Source organism: Prinia subflava, chromosome 2 (assembly GCF_021018805.1).
Source record: "Prinia subflava isolate CZ2003 ecotype Zambia chromosome 2, Cam_Psub_1.2, whole genome shotgun sequence".
Lineage (NCBI taxonomy): Eukaryota > Metazoa > Chordata > Aves > Passeriformes > Cisticolidae > Prinia > Prinia subflava.
Genome location: NC_086248.1, coordinates 62,286,958 through 62,309,874, shown reverse-complemented (window position 1 = coordinate 62,309,874; position 22,917 = coordinate 62,286,958). Strand labels below are relative to the sequence as shown.

At 43.8% G+C, this 22,917-nt stretch overlaps 1 long non-coding RNA gene across 1 annotated transcript; it reads right to left on the bottom strand.

Moving 5' to 3' along the window:
- Positions 1–3,794: 3,794 nt before the first annotated feature.
- LOC134547752 (uncharacterized) lies at positions 3,795–21,151 on the bottom strand. Its single transcript, XR_010079592.1, has 3 exons — positions 21,030–21,151; positions 9,553–9,627; positions 3,795–8,096 (listed from the first exon to the last, which is right to left on the bottom strand). It is a non-coding gene; the product is annotated as an uncharacterized LOC134547752 (long non-coding RNA).
- Between the last annotated feature and the right edge of the window lie 1,766 nt (positions 21,152–22,917).

Here is a 22,917-nt window from a genome sequence, read left to right as displayed (position 1 = left end):
ATTACTCTGTGTCCTTATCTGCTCCCTTCCCCTCAAATCACACGGCTCCCTCCTATCCTGCTGCCCGGGCTGACCACGGCAGGGGAATACAGGGGCAAAGGGCCAACGCTCAGGGTTACTCCGTGCAGCCTCCTTGGCAGGGAGCTGTGGGAAGCTGCCTTCCAGAGGAAAGCCCAGTTTCTCTGCTCAGCTGTCAGCAAGGCCCTTCCCGGCTGCGCTCTGCAGCCTCGTGAGCAGCCACAGGCACTGAGGGGCTCACACCTGCTTGCTGCAGGTGCGGTTTTCAAAGCTTGAATTGTGGAGGTCTGTAATGATCAGGCGTACAGAACGTCTGGTTCTTCCCCCAAACCTGCAGCTTCATTGGTTTTCATGGGGATTTTACTTGGCTTTGGGAATGAGCACATCGTGACAGGTTATGCACCACTGACATGAGAGTTGTGTAACAGTAGGTGATGCTACTGCTAACCCACGGCTCTTCCCAGTTGGCTGGTTATATTTTCTGCTTGTGAAATATTTCCTCAGTCTAAGGGAACTCTATCCACCTGTCTCCTGCTACATGGTTTCACGTGTCCAAGTGTCCACACAGGAACAGAGCCCCAGTCCTCATCATTCTGCAGTTCATCAAAGAGACACCTAGAATGGAAAATGTGAGACCGTCATCACCATTTTCCACAGACACTACAACAGATGCTTCATAGCTTCAATTATCAAGCCTGAAACAAACCAAATAAAGCTTAGCCATTGCAGAACATTGTGGAGGGGCAAGCTGAAAATGGGAAGCTGCAAATTTAGAGTAGCATGAGAAAAAGTGTAAGCAATCTAAAAACCACCTTAATTATAAACCCTCAGTTCTCTTGATTCACTGAAATTACTCCCCTTTTACTCATGGAAGGAACAACAGAGCACACAACTTTGCTATCGACCTGGCAAGAGACCCACAAATTTGCAGCACTGCCCTCTGTGCTCCAGGTCCTCTATGTGTGGGACCAATATATTTTCCATCTCCAAGGGTTGATAGATACCACTCACTATGCTGATAATGCACTCGTTTTGTTGGGATTTTGTTCAGTACAGGGAAGTATGTATCCTGCCTTCTCTATTCTCCCTCTATTTAATGTTAATCTTTGCTGACCTGAACCTGCAGGCCTCCCTCAAAACGGACTAGAGTTCTCAGGAGGAAGATGTTGAAAACAATAGGGAAAAGATTTCTATTTACAGGCAGATATTTAGAGCGCTTTGACTGACAATCCTATCAGTTTCACTACCCTTTCTTTTCTTGCTCCAGGCTTTGCCTAAGGGAACAAAGAGCAAGGCAAGCCCCAGGTGCATCAGCTATGAAATATCTTGCACCAATCCAGCATTTGCATCAAGGACAGCAGTCCTAATAGGAATTAGCAGCTTCTGCAGGGAGCTGATGAGGAAGCTGAGAACTTGGTCTCCGCAGCCCCCTCCTCCTTCCCCACCTCCCCGAGCAAACCAAGGCACCTGTAGACCCCAGACTTTCAGCAGCAAAAAGACACACTCTGAGACAGAGAGAAATGCAGCCCTGGTTTCAGAGAAATAAAGGATGGTAATTACAGGCCATTCAGGAAAGAGTTAAACACCAAAGACAAGAGTGCCCCTACTTTCAGCCTGGACACTGCGATTTTATCACACTCTTCTCTGAAACTGGGCAGGCTGCATGCCAAGCACTTTTTGATTTGATTTGATTTTTGTTTTATTTTCTCACACGCAGAAACTGTCCTCAAAACCTCTTACTTTTAAGCTAAGTGCCAAAATATGCTCATGTGGCAGCCAGTGACTCATCTTTTAAAAGCCTGGCTTTTGGAAGGTGGTTTTCATTTCAGGAACTTAGGATTGCTTCCTGGATACTAAACATTGTGGGATCAATAATCAGACTAGAAAAAAGTTGAAAAAGAAGGACTTTAAATATTTAAACATCACTTGTCTTTGGGGGTTCTGCTTAACTAGAGATGCGTGGGAGCTCCAAGCAAAGGAAAAAACAGGAAGGCCAAGAGTTTGGCTGATGACTCAAGATGGCCAACAACCACTTCTTTTTTTTTTTTATCCTGAAACATATTTTAAATCATTTTAATAATTTTGTAATAATGGAACCAGACACATACATCACATTGCCTTGGAAAGAGTAGAAACACTATCCCTTTTTTTTTTTTTTTTTAATGTGGGTGCAAATGGAAGGCATATGACAACATTCCATCCCTTCATCCCCTATGCTGTGTTTCACCCATTTCTCAACACACAACAGACATGCAGCTCTTATCAGTGCTGTGGTTACGTCATCATTTTGCCATCATGCAAATCGAACTTCTGAATTGCTCTATTGCTTCTAGGGATTTCCTTGTTTACACACAACATAAAACCTTACTTGCACCACAGGAAAGGCATGTGGGAACACAGAAGCCTGTACTCAGATGAGGGCATCTAGAAGGAGTCAGGGTGGAGGAAGGTCACAGGTCTCCTCTTAAGACTGGATTGTTTCTGTTTGGAGGCAATAGAGTTAATCAACTCCAGCAAGTTAATGACTGGATGACTCAAACAGCTATTTTTCTAGAGGGAATAAACAAAGTGATAAAATAAAAACTAGAAAGCTGAGGGGAAAAAAAGACAGATTTATTAGGTCCAAAAGTAAACATGAACTACCTCTTCCTATGTTTGATGCAGGCTCCAGCACAGTTATTCAGGGTAACTGTCTTTTTTTTTAATCCTGCTGAGATAATTCATTCTTTATATATCAAGGCTAGCAACTATGGCTCTCAAAACTTGCTTATAAACACACTTCACATCTTATGCGTAGGACAATCTGCCAGCGCGCAGGTGCCCTTGTCCATGGGTGTTGGGTGAAAAATATATATAGATCTATCTGGTTATTCTGGGATTGGTAACATCCCGGACTGACACTGCAATCTGTTAAGAAGCAGTTTTGAACAAGTCTGATGAGATGGTATAGATTTTCTGGGAGCATCAAAGGCTATTAAAATTTTCATCCCACCTCATCTGCTCTTCTGTGTCAAAGACAAACCAGCACTGAATGTCTCAAAGTAAGGTCAAGATTCCTTGGTTTAGCCTTTAGTCTTTTAGTTACACCAGTAACTTGCACTAGAGAAAAGTATTCCTAACCACTCAGCTGAAGCATATGTATGTTTAGAAATTGGACAGCTCACAACTTTGGGCCCTCTTTATCCATTGGCATGTTTTGGAACAACTACTAATGGAAACAAAATGTTTTTTCTCCTTACACAAATCAGCTCAAACCCAGAATTTTCTCTGTCCTATTGAAAAAAATAAACAAACATAACATAACAAATCAAATAACAAAAATAACAATCCAACTTTACCCAATATGCAGTTACCTAATGTACAGTTTTAGTCATAGAAATGAAGACTCCAACCACTTTACTAAGAGTCAGAATGAAAATATCCCATGCTATCTTTTTCTTCTTAGCATGTCGAGAGCTGCAAGTTAGGTAACCTTGCTCTTTTTCACTTAAAACATGTGAGAACACAAGCTATGCCACTCTCTCTAAAACCTTTGAGTGCGCCACAACGCAAACACAGCCAAGCAACCAGCATCACTTACTGCCGTGGTAAACTGGAAGCAGGTTTTTACCCACATTGGTGGGATGGTTTATACAGTGGCAGTCTTCTGATCTTCACTTAATTTCCTGCTAATCGCCCTTGCTTGCGGAGCCCAGCCTGGCTGGATGCGCAGGTCGCGGAGTCGCTGCCAAGAGCAGGGAGCTGCTCGGCTTCCTACACTAGGTGGCATGGAAGAACCGAGTTTCGCCAGCCCCAGCACTGTCCGATGCCAAATGACGCTGTTGTCTTGCAATCTCTTTTCCTTGTGCTCTGCAGAATTATTCGTTTGTTTATTTATTTATTTATTTATTTAATCACCTGGCAAGATTTTATCAGGATAAATGCTGAAGTTCTTCTTGGAGGGGTTTGCTTGTGACTTGTCCATTCCAATGGAGTGGGAGCTCTTCAGTGTCCTTGGTGACTTTCCCTCTCGACTAGTCCACACTGATTTTCAGCACTTTTATACACCCTAACTCTGCACCTTACTCAGTTAAGTCTCGGGTTTCCCATTAGTTCTCCTTATTTCCCCATCACTCTAGAAGGAGAAAAAACCAGCACTTTGAAATTTGCAATTCACAGGGCAGGAACTTGCCACCCTATGTCTGAAAATACATTTTTAGTGCTGCAGAATCAGACCACTTTTGATGTCTGAGATAACCAGGATTCTCGAAGAGGCCAGTTTGATTCTTACCTTGCTTAACTACTGAGCTGATTACTGCAAATTATTGACGAAGCAACCAAGTTGGATGCATCAGTGCTGTCCGTGGGAAGGGCAGTGTTGCTCAACGCTGGGATTGCACTAAGAGCACAGCATGTGCAGCTACAGTCCTGCTGCAGCCCTCCTAATCCTCACCCCTATCCCACCACGGATACAGATGTACAATGAAGAATGTCCCAGTCAGCTGAGGATGCCTACATAGCCCTAAATCATGTGGATGAAACACTTAGAGCACAGTCATTAACCCGTATTGTTGCCTCTCCACTGTCAGTACAAAGTACCTCATTTCTACCTGGCAGTTTCCAATGCCACCTGGATGCAACGCCACTCCCATTACCTCACCGTTCTCCCAGCATGTTACTTAACAGCTTTCCAGCAAATAAACCCTGCCCATGCATCCATCTCCCCACGCCCCAGCCCTTATATGTAATTTACCTTCCATTGCCTGGGGCAACAACAGGGGGTAGATTATCTGTTGATGTGTTTTCCAGCTCTGTTTTCTATGATTCCCTGGGGACAGGCTTATCTCTAAAGTAACATCTTGCAGGATTCCAGGGTTACACGGCGAACTTGTTAAGGCCAGAAACAGGGAGGGAGATGCCTGGTATTAATAGCAGAGGCATGGCATTTCAAAGTGGAAGATTTTCCCATTATGTGAATGAGGCTGAGTAACTCAGGGTTTTTTCAGCTTGGGATTCAGAATTCAGCTCTCAAGACTGTTTACTGTATTTTTAAAATCTTATTCTGCAGCCCCAGTTATTTAACTCTGTCTTGCCCTGCTTTCTGCTCTCATGACCTTACTGGGGTGATTTTTCTACCCTCTTCCTCCCTGATGTACTGAGCTGGCACCCTCCCTCTTCCTCTCTGCCTGTCCTGACCTTCCATGGCCCTTTCCAGGATACCAGGAGAACCAGAGAGGCCATCTGTATCAGGAGTAGAAAAAGAAAAGAAAAGGGAAAAAAAAACAAAAAAAAAACAAAAAAAAAAAAAAAAAAAAAAAAAAAAAAAAAAAAAAAAAAAAAAAAAAACAACAACCTGGAAGGTTAGAATCAGGCACAAAGCTCAAAAATATGTTTCAACCTAGTTTTGGTTCAAGGAGATGTCCAACAAATACACCCTTTGGCCATTACAAACATCTGTATTTCATCTCTTGTTGTACAGTGATAAGCACCACCGATACATTTCAGTTTCCATGGCATCTACAAAGCACACTTCCTGGAGGATAAGAGTTCCTGTGAGGAGCTATAGACTACAGCACTGTCAGTACTTGGCACAGAGCAGCTCACTGTGCAGCACAGAGCAAGAAGGCAATACCACCACACAGTTCTCTCCTGGCTGCACACCTCCCTGTGTTTCAAAATAACATATAAAACCTCCAAGTAGATTCAAGGAAGACCCATGAACAAACTAAATGAAGCCATGCCTTTTGGGTGACCATACAGCAACATATCCTCCATTTCACCAGTGCAGGTGTAAACAAGAGATAAAAATTACACATAGGGCACAAACACATGACAATGTGAAACATTATAAAGTTTTAATTGCCACTTATTTGGTTAAGCCTTTCATAGCTCTCTGCTGGTGAGTCTTGAGAAATGTGGTCATTCCATTCTCAGGCTCATAAAAATTTACTGCACGCCTTCACGTGTTCTCCCTATATAGCTCCACTTTATTTCACTGGCAAAATAAGGCCAGCTGGAGCTGCAGCTCTGATTAGCTGAATGCTTGAGATGCAGAATGCAGTCCCCAGAATACATCATATTCATGGTAATATTCTGACTGCAAAAAAGGCTTGACTTTTTAAGCTTCTCCAGAGATACAGATAAATGTAATGTGTCAGAAATAGAGACCACCTACACATCAGATCACACTTACAAGGATAATGTATGCAGGCATATAAAATTGCCAAGGAACACGAAGCCACACAGAACGAGGTAGTTCCCCAGGCTACTGACTGGTTTATTCCACATTTCACTGACTTTATTAAGCAGCTGAGTGACATTTGGTATCATCAGAACCACCTGAAGGGATGAAATTTAACTGTTCTTAGATAGCCAGCACCAGGGATATTACGATTTTAAAATACGTCAAAAGACAAAATCACAAGCAAAACAGCATTGCACATTCATACCTGCTTATTTCCAAATCATAATCAAAACAAGTGAATATAAGTTTCCTAGCAGAGACACTGAAACAGCTCCATTAATTGTTAAGATTCCAGTTATTATTATTGCCAAAGCACTTTTACAGGGAGAGATTTGAAACATTTTTCTAAAGGGAAAGAAAAGAAGGAAGAAATGCGGCTCTGTGACTCAGACATGCAATTGAAATAAAAATCTAAACATTGTCACAAGTGGCACCACTGAAGCCCGAAGCAAAACACAACATCTTGGAAATTTCCAGAGGATCTTGGAAAAATTCAGTGCTTTTAAACAAAGAGCAGCAAAATGAAAAGAATGTCAAAAAAAGAACTTGAAAAAAAATTGAGTAGTTAAAGCTAAATCATTCTACAGCCCAGAGAGCAGAAAAAATACACAGCTTGGTACTGCAAACTTTTACTTTACTCTTACCACACTTATTCTACACAGCTAAAGAGCAGAAGAAATGAAGAGTGTGGTGCTTCCCATCATCAGTGTTCCTGGCAATTTCTCACTTTCCTCAATAAACCTGAACAAGATTCTTGTTTGGATTCCCAGAGTTCATCTGAAGACTCCTCAAACAAAAGTAGCCAGCTTTGCTTAATGCTGCTATGATCCTGTACTGTAAGCCTTGGGAAGAAAGAGCAGGAATGGAAACGGTGTAGTGGCAGCCCAACTCCGCCTCAGACACATCTGTCCACAAGCGTGGACTGTTCTGTTCAGATGCACCACGTTCCCAAGTTATTATGGTGACTGAAACCTTGGACAGCACAAGACGTCAAGCTTCAGCCCTGCATGCTCTGCAGTGTGGCTGCACTTCCCAGGTGAGTGCTCCAGTCCCCTGGGCATTATTCTTACTCTTATTCTCACCAGCTGGAGGTGCTTGCAAGGTGCTACCAGGGGCACAGGGTTGCCTAGTGGCTTGGACACTATGCTGGGGAGCACTGGCTGCCCACTCAAAGTTCTGGTGCATCCTTTAGAGGCAGATCAACCTTGCAGATTAATGTCCTGCAAATCCCTATCCAGCTGCTGAATCTCCTTAGGTGTTCCACTTAAAGCCATTCTACTTGGAATAAAGTATTTTTAACCGGAGCTGAAGAAGAAAACAAATGTGAAAATGATTCATGTTTCTGGGAAGCGGCTGTCTGGCTTCTAGAGCATGTGGCAGTGAATGTAAAATGCTGCACAGAGTGGCTGTCTCATCAGGAGAGACCAAGGAGCAATGATTCAAGCCTTGCACATGCACAATCAGCTTGCAGGCTGCTAGTGAAAATACTGTCCTATTATTCTCAGATTTCTGCAGAGATAGAAACTGAACTAGTTCTCCTAAAGCTTGACGCAGGCTGGAGGCTACTGGGTAATATATCTTCCCATAGCAGCTTTTGTGAATCTAAAATTTCTTTTTTTGGTCTGCAAGGACCTCAATCAAAATCTTTTGAATCTGAGATTTTGCTTCACCAAGAAACAAAGTTTGCACAAGTTTTTTAAAGTTTCTTTTTGTCTTAGAATGAGGGTGTGAGTTGGCATGTGAGCCAAAAAAATGAGTGAAATGCACAGCTCTTCTGGTGGCAGATTGTTCCCTGTAGGAGGTCTCTGGTTGTTCTTCACATCTCATGGGTGTTACAGAAGCAGCTCTCAGGGAACTATAAAAAAGGAGAAAGGAAGGTTGCTTGGCATATTCAGAATAGCGTGTTCATGTAATCAGAAGAAAATATTGCACAGAGTTCTGTGAATGGTACACAGATACTATGGGCAAGTGGAGCTTTATACATTTATGTAACTTGTAATTAATTAATTCAATTATTCAAAGAAAATTACTTCACACCCCCACAAAATACCCTGTATCTTCCTAAGGAGACAGATATGCCTGGTTTTACACTCAAGTAATGTCACTTCCAGCAGAAGCTCATTTATTAAAATACCAGAATACTGCTGTATGATGCTTATCGTAACACCCACCTCCCACACACACAGGGCAGCATGTGTCTTGTAACAAAGGAGGCATTCATAGCTATTATCTTGAAAGGTAGTAGGGGCGATGAATGCATTAAAGGGACCAGAGAAGTGTTCACTTCACCAAAGAAAAGCTGAAGTAGCTTAGGGGCGTTTTTACTGGAAGTTGTGGTGCCTCCACATTTGCTATCCCAGGACCAAGTTTCCCTCTCATTGCCAAGATCTTCACTGAGCTTTGAACTTCTTCAGTTTTGCAGTTACCAAGAGCTCCGAACCTAAACGCTTCACTCTGTGCTTTCAAAAGGTCCAGAACTAAGTTTGGATCTCAGCTCTTTGGCTAGGATTTTTTGGCTAAATTTCCCTTGCAGCTTCAGCTGGACTGGTTACCCTTGGGACATCTGCAGCTGGTTTGAGCTCTGTTGCAGGCAGGAGCAGGAGAGGGCTCCTGAGAGCTCCTTTTGGTTAGACAGGTTTGGTGACTGGATTCACTGCTTCTCTGCAGCAGGGTGCTGGCTGCACTGCATTTTTGTTTTATTATCACTATAGCAGCCCTGAGTCTATTAATACGTATTTTGTGCAAAAAAGAGTCTGGCACTTTCAAAAAGGGAAAGGTGGTGATTAAGAGGATCTTGAGCTTCTAAACACACTCCAAGCTATTACAAAAATTATACCAAGGGCTGCAAATTCTTGAGACAGAATTAAATAAAAAAAATGAAAAAGCAAAACTCAAACTGAGTGCTATCAGGTCATTTCATGCAAAGTGAAATCTCCAGTCTTACCCTCCTCTATTGCTTTTGTTGAATACCTTAAAAAGATTTTCAGTGAAGTAGCCTGACAAATGATGCTTTGGTTTAGGGGTCAGCCCTCCACAGTGGCTGTCCTGAAGTTGGCAACAACCTGTTTGCCAGCTGGTAGTTGAGGGTGCTCAACAGGTTTAGCTGCAAAGTGGACAGCTCTGCTTTCTTAGCTCTGACAGTGTTATTCAGAGCAACCAGCCCTGCCTCTGGTGTTGAAACTCACTGAGGCCCCTGGGACCCAGCCTGGGCACAAGTGGCTTCCAAGCCGGAACAGCCAGATTGGGGGTTTTTCCATTAGTCACAGGACAGAGATCAGCAGTCATGGGGTTTGTGTAGGTTACACCTTCACCTTTCCTTCAGCGAGTTTAACTCCTGAAGCACAGCCGACGCTTGCTTCATCTCAACGCCTCGTCCCGGCCAGTGCCTGCAGGAAGCAGGAAAACTTAACGCATGCTATATAAAGCAGCAGAAAGACACACATTGTGTAACAGATGTCTGTTGAAAGGAGATAAAGAGACAGCCTGATTTCTTTCCCTTTTTTTTTTTGTTTGCCTGTGTCCTCATTCCCCTCCGCCTGCCCGCCTTGCTGTCTGGGGGAGGTTTCAGATTGCATTAGCGTTACCTCCCGTGCCTCGGCTGCCCGTCGCTGCCAAGCCAGCGCCGCTGGCCGCCCGGCAGCTGGTGCAGGGCCGGGCTCCGACAGGCGGGACAGGGACCCCTCAGCCACAGACCCTGGGCCCCAGGGCTGGCAAAGGGTCTAGAGGCAGGCCTGCTGGGCAGCAGAGCGGCTACACCGCATGGCAGCTCTTCCCGTCCCCACTTCCAGCCACTTCCAGTTGCCATACGTAGGGTAGTTTTAGTACATCTCAAAGCCTACTGTTTCAACACATATCACCCCCAGTTAGACCTCAGTTCTCAGCAGGGAAAAGGTATCCTTTTTTTTTTTCCCTCAGGGAACTTCACGGTACTGTGCAATGCCTCTGGTATCTAGCCTCATTAAAGGAGCTCATCTAATTCCACCATACTGAGGAAATTCTCACCTCCCTCAAAGGCAATGATTCAAGATACTAATCAGTGCAACGAGGATGTCTGAGGGTTTTTCCATCTACTGCTTCAGTCTGTGCTACACTTTTCCTTCCCCCTTTGCTGTAGCCACAAACTCTGTGCTCGCCTTGCCGAGTGAGGCATCCAGTCTCTTCTTGCATGCAATGCCTCGGGTATATTTAAATTTAAGCCAAGTGCCAAATAATTAAAAGGGGCCCTGAGCACACCCAGAAGAGACTATTTTCTGCTTTTCTGTACTCTTCGCTCTTTACTGCTCTCTGTTATTGCCGTCTCTGTCATCGTTTTCCTTTGCAGTCTTCTGGGGTCTGAGCAGAGGAAGACACTGCTACTGAAGAAGAACCTTAAAAGAGCTATGTTTGGCCAGCTGCTGAACATTACATCTCTCTCCCTGGCTGTTGAAGGGATGACATAGGATCACTCTCAGGATCCAGGGTATGTCTCAATAAGGTCTGACCTAACAATACGACAGTGGCTAAAGTCTCTCTGTTCACATGTCTGGAGATAAAGTTAGGAAGTTCTGACCTTGAAATTATGAGTCATGAAAGGATTGACAGCAACCAGACACAGAATATGGAGATTTTCTGAAAAACTGAGGACACTCCCAGTTCCTCTTCCTTTCCCTGATGGTACCTGTCCCTGTCCCACAGACTGGCACAGTAAACCCTAGTCAGGACCAGTAAAAGGTCTAGAGTGTCAGCCTGTGAAAAGTGGCTGAGGGAGCTGGGGTTGTTTAGCCTGGGTAAAAGGAAGCTCAGGGGAGATCTTATCACTCTCTACCACCTGAAGGGAGGCTTTAGCCAGGTAGGGATCCATAACTTCTCCCAGACAACCAGAGACAGGACAAGATGAAATGGCCTCAAGATGCTCTAGGGGAGGTTCAGGTCAGACATCAGAAAGATCCTTTACTGAAAGCATGGTGAGGTATTGGAACAGGCTGCCCAGGAAGGTTGTGGCATCACCATCCCTGGAGGTGTTCATGAAGCAATTGGACATGGCACTGAGCGCTATGGTTTAGTTGACATGGTGGTGTTTGGTCAAAGGTTGGACTTGATGATCTTGAAGGTCTTTTCCAACCTGAACATCTCTGATTCTACGAGTTATTGCTAACAACACTGAACCACCTCCAAAAGGTTATTATTAAAAGTCATTCATTACATTAATTTGCAACCCTCATTTAACGTCAGCAGACCTTTATCTTTCAGCCTAGGGGTTTATGCTAGCTCCTGCAAGCCAAAGCCCAATCATAACAAGTGTTTCAGGTTGTAATTACAGGGTGATTTCCAATGATACCAACTGCTTATTCTGCCTCTGTACATTTTCAAGTCCAAAGGTTACTTCACTATTTCAATTCCTGTATGTCTACACAGGGGGAGAAAAACTAATAAACAGATAAATTAATGGAAAGAAAATAATAAATTTTGAATAATAAATAAACTGGACGGCCTGTGTCTGTACTCAGTGCAGAGGAAGAAATGGGGGCTGGCTGACATGGGCCCAGAGAGTTCTCTTGACAGGCAAGAGGATCTCTTTAGCAGCGAGATGCCCTCTCTTTCACTGGGAGGGGGAAGGAGCACAATTTCAGACTTCATTCCTGACTTCTTTGAGGCCAATAAGTTGAAATCAGTTCATATTCCTCCCACATTTCCTCCTCCACGGTGTGTTAAACTTTCTTGACTCAAAAAATTATGCCTGCTACTCCCCCAGCTTCATCCAGCACCCTTCAGAGGACGGGGGAAGATAGCTCAGTGAGCCACTTAGACAGAGGCTTAAAGCTAAATAACCAGCTATAGTGTTTGGCTGGGTCAGGAACCTCTTTGTTTGGATAAACATGCTTTTGCAGGAGCTGTTTTAAGAGATTTAGAATGCTATCCTGACCAAGTTCCTTCACAATTCCTGAGCACAGAGCTAGAACCTCTGAAAATACTATTATTAGGTTCTTTTTTTATTACTATTTCTAAAAATAAATCGAGGTGAAATTATATTTCAAGAAACAAGCACAGGAACTGAGATATATTTATATTCTTATTTACACAACAGTTAATGAGAAGCAACCTAATGAAATGCTAGGTTAATGGAGGAGGACACCTTTATGAATATAAACATTGCTGAAATATTTTTTATGTATGTTTTCTCATCAGTATGAACAGTTACATTTAGCCCAAGTAGAGTTTCAAGATAGCAATAATTTCCATTGAAAACAACATAGTTTATGTTTAAAATTTAAACTTTTATGTAAAAAGTTTAAATAATATAGTTTCACATTATTTTTTTATGGTTTTGTCATTTTTTGATAAACACACTCTGAAGGACTACCAGAAAGAAAATATTTTACCTAGAGAAGGAGTGTTGACCCTAAGACACAACAAGAGACAATTATTATGCCAGAGAAGAATTACTTTTCTTGGTTACTAAGAAAACTAAGAATACTAAGAATTATCATTTTTTCTAAAACCTGCCCCATATGCTCCTGTATTCATATCAACTACAAGATAATGGGTTGGACTTGATAATCTTGAAGGTTTCTTCCAGCCTAGTAATTCTGTGATTCTGTGATAAATAACTTTTTTTTTAACCCAAGCTCTAAGGAAAAAAATTAAATTGTTTAGAAAGTGGAAATAATTGCAAGAAATTTATGTTAACTATAAGCATAAGGAATGTGGTCAGACGTAGGAAACACATCCGACAAAATGGTCCCAGCCTATTTAAAGGTTGTGGAATGCACCTCTCCCTTAGAGAAACTCTTGACAAGCGGCCAAAACTCTGAACTGCAAATTCTCCAGTCGTGAATAAATCAAAGGAAATTCCAAGAAATAACTTAAGGCAGCTTAAGTGACTTATTTTGCTATAGTAACTGCAAATTCTCTGTGAAGATATATGGGATCTGCCACAAGTCAAAGGTATTTAAGCAACCCTCAGTGGGTTTTATGGTTCTGCTGTTAAAAACACATTGTATTGAAACCAAGCATGTCTGCATGGATCTGATGAGGTTCCCGCTGGAGACTGAATTTTGCTGGAGACTCAATGAGCTAATTAGAGTGAAATGGCCAGTAGGCTGCACTGTTGGTCTGGGAACACCTGGTAATTTTATTTCAGGGGTATTTATGTGACTGGGGAAAATCTTTTTCTCCTAGGGAAGGCACCTTGGGAGTGCATTCAAGGAAAAGCATTCCTCGGAGTAGCACACTTATTAAGTAGGCTTTAGCAAGCCAACCTAACCACTACCACCCTGTGGGGCTCTGCTTCCCCCTGAGCAGCTATGCCTGGAGCCATGCAGGGAGCTTCACCAGGATGACTGGCTGGCAAAAGGCAAGTGTTTCCTGAGAATTGACTGTTTCATTTACAAAGAAGGTGCAAAGACTTGTTTCACTGAATGGAGAGGGAACAATCCGGAAAGTCTTGTAATTTACGAGAAGTGGGATGTGCCCAGTCTGAAAACCACAGTGGTTCATTCTGAGGCAGATAAGCCTCAATGAACTCTTCCCCCATCCCGTGAAAGGCTGCAGTGGGTGGGCTGCCAATTCCTTGTAAACTCATGAAGTAACTGTAGGTTCAAAACCATCTCTGCAAAGGCCTTTATCAAATCTGGTCAAAAATTTTATTACTCTCAGAGTCTCTTGTCTCCTTTGTGGAAAAACTTCCAACCATTTTGTGAGCAGTTGGCTGCTGACAGCAAATATTGATTACCTACTTCTGCCTCAGTCAAGCAAAGGTTTGCACACATCAAAACCAAAACAAAACAAAGCAAAACCATGATCCATTGATGATCCCATTGTCGCGGTGCCGCTACTAAAGCCCCTTGGCTTCGCCCCGAGCCAGCCCAGGCACCGGAGCAAGCGGAATCCGAGCTGCCCCTCAGCGGAACGAAGGGGTCAGCCCTGTGGGTTCTTGGCCCTGGGAGAGGCCTGAACGGCAGTAGGATAACTGAAGCGACGCGCTAAGAGCGAGAAAGGAGGATCCAGCCAGCCAGACAGAGGAACCACAACTTTAATCCAACAGAGCACTGTCCAGACCGAAGTGGAACCAGGCTGAACTGGATACCGAACAAAGAAATGCACCAGCTTATATGCTTTCGGGGTAGGGGAGGAGAAATGGGAGTTCCTCTTTGCGGCAACCAATGGAAACTTGACACTTGGGAGATAAGGGGAAGGGTTGCAAGCCTTGAACCAATTAGGGGATAGGGGAGGGATAACACAGTGGCGGGAAGAGGGGAAAAGGTAACATGTGACCAAGGGGAGTTAGGAATAGGGACTTGTAGGGAGGATGTAGCAACTTATGAATTTAAATTAAGGGGGGGTGTGCAGAACATACAGCATTGTGCAGAACATACAATATAGGACCCACCAGCCTTTCATCTTTTTCACATATCTAAATCCTTCCTACTTGGTAAACCACCCATATATCTTTCAACTTCTCTCTGCCTCAAAACCCTCTTTCCTATATCCTTCTTTCAGCACCCTCTCCTTTTTCCTTAAGTCTCTTTCTTTAAATCCTCTCCCTCGTCTGTCCTTCTTTTCCTTGTCACAGTCCTTCACAGCACCTGCTTGTTCCTGCTTACACTGTCCCAACTTTCTTTGTGGAGTCCAACTGAGGTTTAACATACTGAAATGGGGAAAGTCCAACCATCCACACCACCACATCCCATGAGATACGGCTGCACAAGGGCTGCTCTTGTCTTACACGTATCCTTTTCTGTAACACAAACATCACCTCTGCTGTGCCAATGCTTTTTACCCTGCCTGCATTTTATACAGTTCTTTATGTGATGGCAAATCATGACTGCATCGAGTTTGTGGTCATTGGGGACTTTTTAACTGGAATGCTGAGGGAAGGTGAGGGACAGGGCGAAGTTAGGCCACTTCCTATTTCGGAGGGAGACATTTTCATCTCTTTGAACTTTGTGGCTGTCTTATAAATGGTGATCCATTAAATCTACTGACTCACTTTTTCTTTTGGGTTTGTCATAGTTTTCTTTTATAAAACACATAAAATGTTTGTGTGGATCAAAGATATTGCAGAAACAAGTAGGAATCCACCACCAGTGAGACCCTCTGATAGTTAAAATTTAAAATTCATCCTGACCTGGACTTCAAAATCAGATTCAGTTGCTAACTGATTTTTTCTTTTTTCCCCTCTTTGATAAAATGCAATTCCAGTATACAATTAATTACATCTTCTGCTTTCTGAGGCAAAACCATTTTACCACAGCAGAGCATTTGCCTACAAGCTATTTGCTTCTCACATAGAAGCTTTCATATAGAAGTCCTCTTTTCTATCATTTAGGACACGAATCAACAGCAAAGGAATCTGCTGTCCCAGTTATTTAGACATTATTTTTCAAGCTCTAAAACTCCACTTTCTAAGTTTCTACAATTTCCCCAGATCTGAACAAAGACACAACTCCATGTGACATTCTGCACCTAAGACTAACACGAGGCTTATTCTGGGTCTCTTATCTTGCAGTATTGCTCTGCATGACACTTGTCACTATAGTTATGTCACAGGTGAGCCAGTACTCATACACCTATGCAATTCTCAGGTATTACTACTGTGTTTCAGTCCTCAAGTTCTCATTCTCAGAGCATCTCACATCTTCCTTCTTTGCCTATTGTGTTGGGGTACAATTCCCTCAAATGGTCTTCACTAAGATTCTGGGATGTTCTGTTGCAAACATCCTCAACCTTATGGAAGTCCTTTTGTGATCTTTTTTCCCCCTCACTGCACCAAATTGATCCACTTGCTTCAAGTTTCTGAAGTATTGCCAACTTCCATCGGTTTACTGTACAAATATAGATTCAAAAATGAAGTCTTCACAATATGACAGCCCAGTTTTGGATCCTCCTTTCCCTCAAGTTTGATTGAAAGTTGTCCTTGCCAAGTTTGCAGTGATGAGCTGCTGTCTGACCAGGGGCTCCTTCCACTTTCACTGGGCTGCTGCAGGGATCCACTGGTGCATTGCACATACTCATGGCAACCCTACTCATCCTGTCTTTGCTCTGAAAGGCAAAATCTAGCTCAATGCCTAATAGCTGTCCAGAGTCTGTTTATCCTGCAAATGCTAAAATGGATAATATTCCTTCCAGCACTGTTTCATGAGAAGTGAGACTCACATGAAAACTACCTTTTCCTCGGGTCCAGACAGACCTCACGGAGTTTCACTTTCCCAGAGTTTTAGGGGAGAAACAAACATTTTGGTTTATGTATTAACTATTCATGAACACAAGTATGGTGTGTAACCAAACATGCAAGAATTAGCAGATACATATACATAATTTTCCTGTGGTTTTGTTTACCTTTTATTTTAAGCTTCAACTAAATTTTGAGGACAAACATCTTCATTAAACAGCTGTTGTCTCTAGCTTCTTGTCTCATCCACTCTTTTGGGAGTCCTTGGTAATTCATGTGCATGGGATTTCCCAGTGCTGGGATTTCCCTGTCTTAAGGATTTCCTCCTGCAGGCTGTTCCTCAGCTCTATGAGCTGATCAAGCCTTAACATGATTCAGAAGGGTAAATTCTCCCTCCTTTGTCAGGTCGGTTTCTGATTCACCTCGTTTGACGACAACAGTCCCTTGCCAGGTGACAGCATTGCCAAACTGAGTTCTGCAGCCATGAACCAGTTTGACTTGCCATTGCTCAGTGTGTGTGCATTGCAAGGCATCACTAATTATCAGTGCAAGCCCTGTGCCAGCTCCTCCTAGGAGCGCTAGCTAGTCCAAGCCAGAGGGTGAAAGGTACTGGTGACACAAGGATCAGCCTGCTGATACAACGGAGTTTTCCATATCACACAAATTCACAAAATCATAACCAGTAAACTTTGCTTACACAAACCCTCCGAATTATCACATCTGCCACAAGACACCAGCTGCCTCCAGCATAATATAACAGTACTTAATCTCTTTTATGTCCTGACTAATATACCTCACTTGGCTCACTAGAATGCACTGGATATTAATGTGCCACAAGTACAATGCAGAGAAAAATCCAGCAAAACAAATACTCTGTACCATGGAAGCAAGCTATCCTCCCATGATATCAAGAATTCCATGGGAGAGCAAAGCCAGTAACATGGATACTTTAGGATAGTCTTTTAAATTAATTAATCTTCTCACTCAGAATACAAATAACTAAAGGCTGAATTTTCTAGTTTGCTCCTGTTGCACATATCTCATTTTATCCTTGAAATTTTAATTATTCTGCTAGTTAGTAAGAGACTTAAATTAAATTCTAGATAATGGCTTGGATGTTTTCTTGCTTGCTTTAGAGCAGTTGAGTTCCTTCAGAAAAATTCAATACACCCAAAGATTCCAAAAAGCAATTCACTACAAGTTAGAAGATGCTTTCAAATGTTCTACCTGGCCTCATTCTCAGCAGCAGCCAGGTGCTCATATACAGCTTTTTGTTAAAATATCTCTCAGCAAGTTTCACTGTTTGAACTTGGTCTCCACACAGGCCTACTGTAATTTCATTGTTCCTGGGAGGGACAGATATCTGAATGCAAACAATAGGAAGTGTAACCTGCTACAAGCGAAGATACTTCCAGCATTTTTAGGGCTTTTTGCTGTTTCCTTTACTATTGTCCCTCCCTTTTTTGGTTACCAATTTGCACTTTAAAAAAAACAGTGACCTACCCCTGACTCTTGGGAAATTGTGAATTTTATCCGTTTTTAATGCTTTCCTATGGCCTGGAAGTTTGTTGCCTGGGGCTTTGTCCCCTCCAGGCCACCTGTAACAGCTTCCAGATTTCTGTGCTGATGGGAACAAACAGGCCAGAGCTGATGGATTTCCTATCCATGCTGTTGTCAGCCCTCCGTAAGCTGTAGCTAGACTGGTGATGAAGGGCACCCATGAAAAATTGTACCACTAAGACAACAGGGAACTGTTTAAAAATCTTAAGCTTGCTGCAGCACTGTGTGTGTGCAGCGCTGAGGTTTATGATGGCAACTCGTCATCACATGTGTACATTCAGTGAGGTAGAACAAACAGATTTCTAAATGCAACTGTCTACAGTTTATTGTAGCCACATATAGTCTAAGGACATATATATTTGGTCTGCAAAAGTACAGATCTGGTTTTGATTGCTGTTAATACATTTTGTACTCACCTGGAAACCGCAGAAAGTCAAACCAAAACTCAGCTCCAGGCATTTCTTTTTCCATCCAGCTGCTCATGAAAATCATGCAAAATTAAAAGCCAAATCCTCTGTAGAATTAAATCAGGGTATCTCTGTTATTGGATCTACACCAGCAGAGATGAGGCACTCCAGAGGGCTGCCTGTGTACTAGGGACAGGCTCAGTCTCCCCAGGGGCCAGGACACATGCTCCATGAGGAAATTTGGCCTCCAGTGCATGCTAAAGGGTTATCTAACCCTCGAGCATGGAAAAACTGCTGGGTTTCCTGTGCTTAAGAAATAGGGTTACCCATTACCCATTACACTGCCACAAGTGTTGTGCTTGGAAGGATGCTCTGTCTGAAACAAAATCTTGGCCAAAGAGGCAGACAAAATCTGTGACTAAAAGAGCTTACAAGTTAAGGCACATGCCATATGATGATTTTAAATATATTTAATCAATGAGGCCTCTCTGGGTGTGTTAAGCACATACCTCTCTCTGGGTAGGACCAACCCCTTTGAATTGTCTCTCTGTGGGAGTTTGCTGTAGGGACAGACTTTTTCCATCCTCTTGGTGTTTTGTTCTTATGGAGCATTTGCACACAAAACCTCCCACAGTTCTTCCTGAGGTAGGAAACCTTTGCAGAGTATGATGAAGAGCTTAGTTTTTACTTCACAATGAGCAAGACTAATACAATTAATGCACAGAAAGTAAAGCCTTTCCCTCTAGGAGCTGGAAGCTCCTTTGCTGGCACTCCCAGCTCTTCTTAGCAAGCACCAAGAATTAGTCATGAACATGAACTCCCAAACCCCCAGCCCAAATGGGGTGCATTTAATGCTGCATAGCACTGCTCTTATTCATATTTAACAAACACCTATTCACTTAAGTAATCCCATTGATGTCATCAGCATGAGAAAGAGTTGCAAAATCTATCTGCTTTTAAGTAGTATTTTGTGTCATGAGGTTGGTTTTAGCACGGTTATAAATTTTTATCCATTCAGCTTACACAGCCTGTTTCATTGTTCGTCTTAACTCTGAGTTCCCAATCAAGGTGAAAGATTCTTGTTCTTCCCAGAGGCAAGTGCAGTCTTCTGAAATTCCCTCTACCTGCCCAGAGGATGTCTTTGAATACAAAACAATGGTCATGCAAGTAATTCTCTCCTTAGCTTCAGTCCCTGATATCACTTTAAAAAATCGATACACAATTTTTCTCTGTCATGATCCCAGATATCAGCAGAAACAAGGTACAAAAGAAGGAAATAATATTTCCAACTCAGATATGCAATCTGAATTCCTAAAGTGCAAAGGGTTGCACATATGCTGTAATGAAAACCCTGGGAGGTAATGTTTGCCTGTAGTTTGACTTTTTACTAAGATAAGAAGGAGCAAGCATACACCTGAGTTATGAGGTGAGCCAGTTCCCCCTCTTCAGCTCAGCCAGCCTGCACTAATGTCAGATTATGCTGTAGCTAGGCAGTAGCTTGAACTGCAGTGAGAGAGGCTGGAGCTGGCATGACTGTGACTGGACATTTTGGGCAGGCTATAGCCACTGACTTGAAACACATTTCCACTCAGAGAAGCAGGTGACTCACCAACCTTGCAGATCAAATAAGGTGAGATGCCTTTGTATCAGATAGCCACTTAGTCAGTACAATAGCCTTTTTTTTCTAAGGACAAAGAATGCCTGCCAAGAAAAGGGCAGTGGTTCAAGCTGTGGTTTAAGCACTGAGTTTCCAGGTGGGGGACATGAACGAGGCTCTAGGCAGCTCTTGTACATCCTGCTGGAAGAGGCCACAGCACAAAGCAGGTGCCTCACAAGTCCTTCAAGGGCCTTGTGCACCACCGCACAGGACTGCACTTCTGAAGAGGCACATCAGGGCTGAGCCACAGGACATCCTTGTGTTGCCTGTTTTTGTAGGGGCTGGGCAAACAGGCCCACGCTGGAGGAGCATTGGCAGTGGGATGCAGGAAGGGCCAGGGCTGGCAGAGCACATGCAACAGGACAACATGTTCCAGTGAGGTGTTCACTGTTTAGTCATCATCTGGTGTCCACCACTGAGTGAAAGAGGTAGATTTACAGCATACCCTACCACCTGGTGTTTGCACCATGTGAATTGTGTCACCGTTCAGGGGTGTGTGGCCATTTTCTTCCACAGGACTTGAGCACGCCAGACCTTACTTCCTTTTAGAATAGGGCTAGTTAGGCTTTGCCCAGCAAGGAGACACAGAGAATCTGATTTACCTGTAGTATGAGAGGATTTTATGTGGGAAGGAAGGAGCTCTTGATGAGTTAAATTTGGACAAGGTTCTTGACATATTTAATGTGAAGTGGGGAGACAAGGGCTGGAGAAAATAGGACAAAAACAACAGGAATATGGTGCAATATGACTCTGGCAAAAAAAAAAGGTATTTAGGGCTCAAGAGTCAAACTCTTAGAAACTTATGGGTCCCTGTGCTAGAAGCACACCTACTCTCTGGGTACTCAACACAGCAGTGGGTGCACAGGCAGGTAGTTCTTCATGTGGTTGCAGAAAATCCTTGACAGCAGTCCTACAGCAGCAGCCACCAGGCAAAGCTGGGAGCCCTACTAACAGTGCCAAAATGCACCCAGGCTGCTCAGCCCCCATCACTGCTCTGGTCACCCCCATGCTTACCTGCTGCCTCGCTGCTGGCAGTCGAAGCTCTTGGCAGAAGACAGCCCCTCATGGCTCCCCTCCCCTGCTGGTTGTCATTTTCTTGGCACTTGGGTTGGCTGTGTGTGTACAGGCATATGCACACACGCCCTCCCCACAGATAAGCACAGGGTGTGGTTACAAAGCATCCGTAGGGTTTCTTCCTAGGCAAGGACATACTTCTATTAGCCTGTATTTACACAGGACTTGAAGAACAAACTAAAGGCCAAGCCTGCATATGTTAAGAAACACCCTGAAACCAGGAGAAGAAACAAACAGTACTGGGAACTGTGTTTTAATAACTCGCAAGAGCAAAACAGCTTGTATAAGGTATGAAGTAGCTGCATGAGCAGACCAAGTGGACCTGTGCCACTGAAGAGCTTTGAAACAGGCAGCAATCCATACAGAAAAAAAAATATTGCTCACCAATATGCATGTGAAAATTTTTCACAATGAGGTGGAAACATCAGAAATAATAATAGTGGCATCTGTCTGAGGACAGTTGCTACCTTCTTATAACTTTTTTTTGTTTTGCATCTGGTTCCATTTATGACTCATACTTCCCAAACAAGCCATATGTTGCTGCAGAAGGCCTTTAACTTTGCTTGATTCGTATTGAGCTGTATCCCTGGCTGTCAGCCAAGTAAATGTAATAAAACCACTTTTTCCATCAAAAAATAAAAATGAAATCCCATTTGCAGTGAGATTTAATTAGCAGCCAGTAAGTCATTTTGGTGTTGAAAGCATGCACACTCATGTTTTGTTATAGCCTGATTTGCACCTTCAAACTCCATGGTAGCATTTTATTTGTTACAATGCAAAAAGATTTCCTCTTTCCCTGCCTCAGCCTTCATTCCAACTGCAGATCCTATAGGATTTGAATGATGGCAATTTTTTTGAAAATGTGGCACCCTCTGAGCTCTTCTCTTCAGATGTCGCATTGTGCATCATCTGTTTAGAACACTGAGACACGTATTGGATCTGCAAGGCAAGATTTTGGTAGCAGGAGGAGCTACAGGGCTGCCTTCTGTCAGAAGTTGCCAGAAGTTTCCCCTGTGTCCAATGGAGCCCATGCCAGCTGGCTCCAGGACAGATGTGCTGCTGGCCAAGGTTGAACCCATCAGCAGCAGTGGTAGTGCCTCTGGGATAACAGATTTAAGAAGGGGAAAAAACCTGCCCAGCTGAAGCTGGAGAAGAGCAGAGTTAGGACATGTGAGAGCAACAGCCCTGCAGACACCAAGGCCAGCGAGGAAGGAGGGGCAGGAGGTGCTCCAGGTGCCTGAGCTCAGATTCCCCTGCAGCCCATGGTGCAGCCCATGGGGAAGCAGCTGTGCCCCTGCAGCCCCTGGAGGTCCATGGTGGAGCAGAGATCCACCTGCAGCCCCTGAAGATCCATGGTTTAGCAGAGATCCACCTGCAGCCCCTGGAGGTCCATGGTTTAGCAGAGGTCCACCTGCAGCCCCTGGAGGTCCACGGTGGAGCAGAGATCCACCTGCAGCCCCTGGAGGACCCCATGCTGGAGCAGGTGGATGCCTGAAGGTGGCTGTGAACCTTTGGGAGGCACGCAGGGGAGCAGGCTCCTGGCAGGAACTGTGGACCCATGGAGAGAAGAGCCCATGCTGGAGCAGATTTGGTGTCCAGACCTGTGACCCCACAGAGCACGAGCACTGGAGCAGCCTATTCCTGAAGGACTGCACCCCGTGGAAGGGACCCACACTGAAGCTGGGGAAGAGTGTGAGGAGTGCTCCCCATGAGGAGTAAGGAGAAGCAGAGACAATGTGTGATGAACTGATCACAGCTCCCATTTCCCACCCCCCTGCACCACTGCAGGAGAGGAGGGAATAGGAGGATGGGGAATAAATTAAGCCTG